Consider the following 8,720-nt stretch of genomic DNA (forward strand, 5'->3'; position numbering starts at 1 on the left):
GGCATTCGTCCGCATAACATTTATTAAATTATATTATAATTATAATTATAACTAATAAAGTAAATGTTATGTCATAAAATTAAAGAAAAGAAAAGCCATCCTCATCCATTTTAGCTTTCTTATACCGAAACTCAAAAGAAAACAACCAAGCCATTGTTGAATGCTCCAAACAATCTGCCTTTCCATGGTAAGGTAAATCGAGCTTTTTTTTGTAAATTTTATATTTTAGGATTGCTGTAGCTCGATTTAGCTAACTTATGTGTCAATTCTTAAAATTGTTAAAGTTTATAAATGATACGATTGATGAATGCTTGAATTTTTTAATTTTAAATTGTTAGTTTGTAAGTTTAAAAGTGAAAAATGACTAATTTGTAAAGTGAAAATTGATAGTTTTGAACTTAGAGACTAAAGTGTAAATATTTCAGATTTGGTATAAAATTTCTGTAATTATAGATAATATAGGGTTATAGAAGGATGAAATTGAATTCTTTTTGAAAAACGAAGCTTAAATGTGAAAGATATAGCTATTTCGGTTTAGGGACTAAATTGAATAAAATGCAAACTTTAGGAAACTTTCAAAAAGTGCAATTGAACTGAATTTTGGATATAATAAACTATTAAAAGATGTTTAAAATTGATAAATTGTAATAAATTATTATAGATCGAGATTTGAATCAACTAAAAGATAATTGAAGAAAAGATAAATTTGCGGATTAGTCCTCAATATTTCATTTGCTGCTATTTTTGTCAGGTAAGTTCATTCATGACTTACTTTATTAAATCATGTTATGTATGTATTATATTGTTTTACTTTTTAGTTCGAATTGTTATGCAAATAATGTCTTTTGGCATCAAAGGGACTAAATCATAAACATGAAATAAATTTCTAATATGAATTGATACACGATAATGATTAAATGCGAAATTGATATATGATTGAGTAGTATGTATATGATGATGAAATTTTTACTTTGATTTTTTAAAAAGTTAATATATCCTAAACTCATAGTTTATATGGAAAATTAAAAAAAAAATTACCTTAACCAAGGAAGGGGTTGCAAACGATGAAGCTACAGGGAGGAACGGCGACAAAGTAGTCAAAGAAGGAAGGGGATGGCAAGTAGGCAAGCGATTAACGACCATTGAGAGAGTGGATGGAGTAGTCAAAAGAGGAATAGACATAAAGCCAAAGGGTCAAGGGCGAAACTAGGGGGTTGGCAGGGGCCTCGGCCCCCCTTGGCCTCCTAAAAATATAAAAATTTGATTTAATCCTTTAAAAATTATAAAGATATAGGCTATTAAAATTGTAAAATTGTATTTTTGCTATCGTAAAAATTTCAATTTAATTTTGCCCCCTAAAAGTTTTCTGGTTTTGCCCTTATAAAGGGAGTGGCTAACCGAGTAAAGAAAGGCAAGCGATGATGGATACGGTCATCAACGGGAGAAATAGAACGTGGATTCAGTAAGAAACAAAATGTAGTCTCTTAGTTTAGTGCAGAATCAAGGTATAGAGCTATGACACAATATGTGTGTGAAACTATATAGGTGTATCAACAATTGAGTGAAGTCGGTTTAGAAACTACATTGTTGGCAAAGTTGTGGTGTATCAGCATATGCTAGTAATAGTAGTTAACAAAAGCAACTAAATAACTACTATTAGTTGCCTCAACCAACTATGAATTAGTTATAGTTTCTTGTATAAATAAACAAGCTATGTATCTCAAAAGTTAGGCTTTAATTCAAGATTTCATTCAATTCTTGTTAAGTTTTCTAATATGGTATTAGAGTAGTTTTTTTTCCATGGATTCCGTAGGGTCAGTAGAGTCTATTGGCAGGCATTTCAATCCTCTTGCACTCACCTCTCAAAAGGTGGTTGTGCTTGTTGACGAGAATACTTTTCTGGCATGGAAGCAACATGTCTTGCTGGTGCTAAAGACACAATGCCTACGTTCGTTCATTGATGGAACTATTACGGTGCCTCCACGAATTCTTGTTGATGCTGATGGAAGTTCAGTTGAAAATTCAGCATATATACAGTATGAGCAGCAAGATTCAAATTTGGCTGCTTGGCTTCTTTCAATTGTGAGTCGTTCACTGCACAATCAATTAATCGGTAGTTCTTCCTTTCTTTTGTTCTTTGGAAAACTTTGACAAGGATTCTTGACACATAGTCCACCACCAAAGCTATAAGGTATCGCTCTCTTTTTCACAATTTTAAAAAAATGAACTCTCCATATATGAGTATTTGGCAGGGATCAAACATCTCTCTGATTCATTGTCCGGTTGTGGGCAACAAGTGTCAGTGGAAGAGCAACAATCAACGATTATCAATGGATTCCCCTCTGAGTTTGATCATGCGGTTTCTATCATCACAACAACTAAGGTGTCGTTTGATTTATAGGACATCACTACAGTGTTGTTGGACAAAGGGGTGTGCAAATTTCGGGTAAAACCAAATTAATTCGATTAACCGACCGAATTCGGTTAATCGGTCGGTTAACTGAATTAATTCTGTAGGGGTCAGTTAATAATTTTTTTAAAGTTCGGTTAACGGTTAATTTGGTTCGAAATCGATTAATTAACTGAATTTAATAAATAATATTATAATATATAAGTATTCGGTCGGTTTGGTTAATTTTTTAGAAATATAAATTAATCAGTCGGTTAAGTCGGTTAATTTTTTATATATTTTATGTTTGTTTTAACCAAAAATAAAAAAAATATAAATTTCGGTTAATTCAGTTAACCGACCGGATTAACCAAAAAACTTCGATTTGGTTAATTTTTTAAAAAAATTTTGGTTCGGTTAACAGTTAAAAGTTTAAAAGTTTCGATTAAACACCTCTAGATGGACATTGAAGCTCGACAACAGACGCATATCTCTCAGATCACGTTTTCTGTGAATCTTGCTTTAACCAATAAGACTGCATTTATGCCTTCTCTTATATATGTTGGTCAACCACCACTGCAGTTGTATCAATTAAGTTGTGCATCTGGTTTTTCTTGTGGATGAGGGCGTGGTCGATTTTCTAGTGGTGTTCGACTACAATGTCAGATCTATGGCAAATTAGGGCATCTAGCACGCCGATGCTATTACATATATGGTTTTTCTTATGCTAATTCTGCCATTGAAAATCTTAACTTTGGGTAACACCATATGGATCTGATGTCAGTTGGGTCATCTAGATCTTCATCCCATGGGCCTGGTGCATACATGTGCTATGTTGACCAAAATCCAGTTAATCACTTTTGATCTGGGTCATATTCTCCCTTATCTGGCACATCTTATGTTGATACCTTCAACCATACGGGGTCTTCTGGCTTTGTTAATGCTCCGAATATGCTACAAGCAAATTTTGCATCAATTCTGGTCATTTCTTCCAATGTGGCTGATCAAGCATGGTACGCGGATAGTGAAGTGACGGCACACATTACCAATGATCCTACCAAGTTCGCTGAATGTAGTTTTTATACTGGGTCAAGTACAGTTATTGTAGGTAATGGTCATCATGTTGTTATTTCTCATACTAGTTCATCATTTTTGTCCACTGGCTTTGGTGAATTATTGTTGCATGATCTATTGTTTGTTCCTGATATACACAAAAATTTGTTGTTTGTTTCGAAATTTGCTAAGGATAACAAAGTTTATTTTGAATTATATCTTCATTATTGCTACGTAGAGGATCTAAAAACTCATAAGATTCTACTCCAAGGCACTGAGTCAGGTAGGCTATACAAGTTTCTTCCAGTAGCACCTATACATGCTTTCAACACTACACATGAAGCCACTGGTGCCGCTGAGTCTATTCAGAAGTGTGATTTAGATTTTCAGTTTACTCGTTGGCATTAACGACTCAGTCACCCCTCCTCTGCTATTGTTGATCAGATTTTAAAATCTTGTAATATTAGAGTTCCCAGAAATAAATCTTTTCATTGTGTCAGGCTTGTAAAATGGGAAATAACCATAAGCTACCATTTTGTTCTTCTACAACAGTGTATTCTGCTCCTCTGGAGCTAATTGTTGTTGATTTGTGGCGGCCAGCCTCTTGTTATTCTTCAGGTTTTCAATATTACATATCATTTAGAGATGCCTTCTCTTGACATTATATAGATTTATTTTTTCAAAAACAAGTCAAATGTTTTTCAGAATTTCTTGCCATTCAAGACTTCTGTTTACAATTAGGTGTCAAGCTTAAGCAGTTACAAACAGAGAATGGAGGTGAATTCAAATACTTTTTATTATTGGGCTGATGCTTGTTTGCTCAAGCATCTTTGTCTTTTTCTTATTAGGTTGATGCTTTTTATTCTGCAGTGCATCTAATGAATCTTTTGCCTGCAAAGGTCTTGAACGGTATATCTGCAGTTGAAAGGTTATTTGGTATTTCACCCGATTACAAGCTACTTAAGGTTTTTGGGTATTTGTGTTATCCATTGCTTCGATCCTATAACAGGCATAACTGCAGTATGGATCTTCTCCATGTGTTTTTTTGGGCTATACTTTTAGTCACAAATGGTATAAGTGTGTTGATCGTGTTGGTCTGTTTATATTTCACAGCATGTTCAATTTGACGAGAGTGTGTTTCTATTTGCCAAAGATTCATTTTCAAATGCTATTCCAATCAAATCTATTACTGCTAGACCAGTCACAACACTATCAGTGTTTGTGTCTTCTCATTCTCTAACTTCGCAACCAATTCAATATGTTTTGTTACCCACTGCTACTATTTTTAATTCCTTCACACCTATTTTTGCTACTAATTTTGTTCATTCTCTAGTTCGCATCTCTCTTACACGATCTGTTGATCCTATTATCGGTGTATCTCCCAGAGTTACTACTACGATTTCTACTGCGGCATCTTTTCGTCCATTTACTGAGCAACAACATGGGTTTGTTTCTGATAACACACATCCAATGATCACCATAAGTAAAGCTAGCATCTATAAGCCAAAGGTTTACACAGCTGTAGTAACCTCAGTTGAGCCAACTAATATACATGAAACTATGGTCGATCTAGCCTGGCAGCTTATTCTGTATGATGAGCTTCAGGCGTTGTCCAAAAACAATACATGGACCTTGGTAGTACCACATTCTGATCGAGTTCTTGTTGGATACAAGTGGATTTTCAAAGTTAAAAAGAATTCAGATCGTAGTGTAGCCTGCAACAAGGTGCGTCTTGTGGCACATGGGTTCTCTCAAGCTGCTAGACTAGATTACCATGAGACCTTTAGCCCTTTGGTTAAAGCAAACATAGTTTGAACAATTCTGGCATTAGCGGTGTCACAATAATGGAGACTACAACAGGTTGATGTTAACAATGCATTCCTAAATGGTGATCTGGCTAAAGAGGTGTTAATGAAATAGCCTCCTTGATTTGAAGTTTGTGATGCAAATAGGACTTTTTTGGCTTGTAAACCAAATAAGGCTCTATATGGTCTTAAACAAGCCTCGAAAGCTTGGTTTGAAATGCTGAGAGACTTTCTGGTTCAAAAGCAACAATTTTAGTCTTCTAGTGCAGATTCATCATTGTTCTTTAAGAAAACTACAGCTAGATGTATTTTTTTGCTTGTATATGTCGATGATATAATCGTCACATGTGATTCAAACTTGGAAATTGATCAAGTAGTGCAGTGTCATAATGAACAGTTTTCTTTAAATGACTTAGGGAATCTTAGTTATTTTCTTGGACTTGAAGTCATTCACAAAGGTAATTGTATGCATTGTTGACACCATTTTTTGGATGAAAACGGGGTCGACTTGGATTTTGAAAATGAAACGAAATTGGGAGTCGCCACCAATCTTTTTTGATGAGGTGTGATCGGGTCACCTCGTAAAATGGTTGTTTTTGATAAACAATTTGATTTTATTAAAACAACGAGTTTGGTCTACGAAATCCAAAAACAGGTTCGGGAGTCGGTTACGCACGAGGAAGGGTTAGCACCCTCGATACGCCCAAAATTGGTACCTAGTTGATTTCTTAATGTCTTGGTGTCGAAAATTAAAAAACTCAAAAAGAATTTAAAATACAATCCCTCCTTATATTGTTATTTTAAAATTACTCAAATAAATCAAGATGGAAAATGCTTCCTTATCTCGAAGTAACAAGATGTCACGTCCAGTAAGTTAGGATACAACACATCGTATTTTCGAGAGTAAGCTTGCCTTTATTTTTTTTGTTTAAAACTCATTTATTTTAATTTCAAAAGGATGTTCGGTTATTTAGGATCAACGCCAGAAGAATCGAAGCTCAGTAAGTTAGGGCATGATTTTCTCGAATTTTCTAAATACGAAATATTACCTTATTTTGAAAGTTTAAAAAGGATATTCGGCTATTTGGTCGAACGAGAAAACCGAAACCCAGCACGTTAGGGCACAATTCCATGGATTGCCAAATATCAAACGTCTCTTTCGTTTTAATGAATTTTTTTTTAAAAGAGTCTAGATGAAAATTTACATATAAATATAATACACAGTAAAACTTTAAGATAAAATTTAAAATAAGTGATATGTATATAAAGTTCAAAGGAAATAACAATAATAGAATTTAAAATCATTAACATATAAACGATATATACAAAAGTTTAAAAGAAATAACATATGTAAAATATTTAAAGTTGATAATAATATAAAATATATGTTATGTCTAATAATAATAATAATAATAATAATAATAATAGCAATAATAATGTAAATATATACAAAGAGAAAATATATAATATGACAAAATCAATCCGAAATTAATCAGTTTAATAATGTGATGATAGCAATAGTAATAATGTAATAATAAAGTAAAAAAATAATAGTAATACATTAATAAGAATAATAATAGTATATTAATAACAATAATAGAAAATAATGACGAAATAATAATAATAATAATAAACTAAAGAGTACTAATAGTACTAACAATAATATAAATAATAATGAAAACAACAAGAGAAATAATAACAATAACAGAATAAAAATAATGATAATAATAATAATAGCAAAAATAATAAAAATAATAAATAAATATAATTAATCAATTTTAATAATAAAATGGCAAATTAACTAAAAGGATTAAATTGGATTGAAAACAAAAATTCGGGGCAGATCCGAAATAAAGATAAAGAGAATAGGACCAAATCGAACACGCGAATAATAAGGAGGGACCAAAAGCTCAAAAAAATCCAAACTCCTAAATGCAACACCTGGGCTGGGCCAAATTGGGACAGTATGCAAATTTCAGGGTAAATTTACAAGAACATAAAATGCGAACTGGGCCAATTTAGAAGCTGGCGCGAAGGGGAGAAACTAAAAGTACAAATCCCCCATCTAAAGGGACAATGCACATGGCCCAAGTCGCATGCTGACTTTCCCCTTTCCAATGCTGTTTTATTGTACTATTTAAAATAAAAAAAACTGTTTTAAAATCATTTTTACTTTTGCCCCTTTTCTTTTAAAAAAAAAATCCTTAATGCTCTCTACTCTCCTCATTTCCCCTTTTCTTTTCAGCCGAAAGGCTCATCTCAAGCCCTCAACCATTCTCCAAAATTTGATTGTGACCAACAAAGCAAGACCCTTCGACAGCGAAAACACGATACAACTTCGGTAAGCCTCTCGTCCTCTCTTATATTTCGTGTTTGTGTCGAATGAAAGAAGAAAAATTGAAATAAAAAAAAAGTGCAACAAGTAATCACCTAAGAAATATATATATATTTTTTGCGTATTTTATCTTCAAAAATCCATACCCGTTTCTCTTGAAAACAAAGGAAAAAAAAAAGAAAGCCCCCTATTTACAAACGGTTCTCCCCTAAAATACAATCGATTCTTCCCCAAAATACCATCGATCCCCCCTTTTATTCGTTTTTCATGCGATAGATAAATCAAAGAAAACAGAAACGAAATCGAAAGAAAAATAAGAATCAAATCACCTTGTGGAGACTTTTTGTTCAAGCTTTTCTGTATTGATTTTTTTGTTTTTTTTTTGTGTCTGTATTCGTAAAAAGAAAGAAGCCCCCCCCCCCCCGAGTTCGATTTTGCTTGTGGCTTTTATAGCCAAAAATACAATATTCTGTTACTGTTTATTGCTCCATTTTTTTGTCCTTTTCCTTTGCTTGTTTGCAGATGCGGCAAAGGCATGGTGGTGGTAGACGGTATGGGGGTGTGTGATGGTGCTAGTGGCAGACAGCATGGGAGAGTGGGAAGAGGCAAGTGGGAGTTTAGGGTTTTGGGACTTTATTTTGGATTTTATTATTTGGGTTATTTGTTGGTATGGGCCCGGGCAAAAATGGGCTTTTACAGCTGCCCCTCTTTGCTCATTTTCGTGTAACGAGAATAGAGCAAAGACATCAAAAGGGCCAATTTTGCCCGGTCTTGTCGAGTCTTGACTTTTGGTGCTCATCTTCTTCAAGTAGCCTTATTCCAGTCTGCTACGTCATGTTGCTTCGATCCACTCTACTGCAACTTCAGATACGCCTTGTAGCTTCAATCTATTCTGCTACGACTCCATGGGGATGAGATTTGTGTTTTTAGTCTGCTCCACTACTATTTAGGGAGATAAGACTGGATGTGATCTGCTCCACTATTGCTTAGGGAGATAAGATTTGTAATCTTCACTCTATTCTACTGTTGCCCAGGGAGATAGAATTACTGGCTTTAATGTACTCCATCGTAATCAGGGAGGTAAAATCCGCCATCTTCGACCTGCTTCGCTGCCAAATACAGGAAGGTAAGATCTGCA

The sequence above is a fragment of the Gossypium hirsutum genome, chromosome A01 (assembly GCF_007990345.1).
Source record: "Gossypium hirsutum isolate 1008001.06 chromosome A01, Gossypium_hirsutum_v2.1, whole genome shotgun sequence".
Classification (NCBI taxonomy): domain Eukaryota; kingdom Viridiplantae; phylum Streptophyta; class Magnoliopsida; order Malvales; family Malvaceae; genus Gossypium; species Gossypium hirsutum.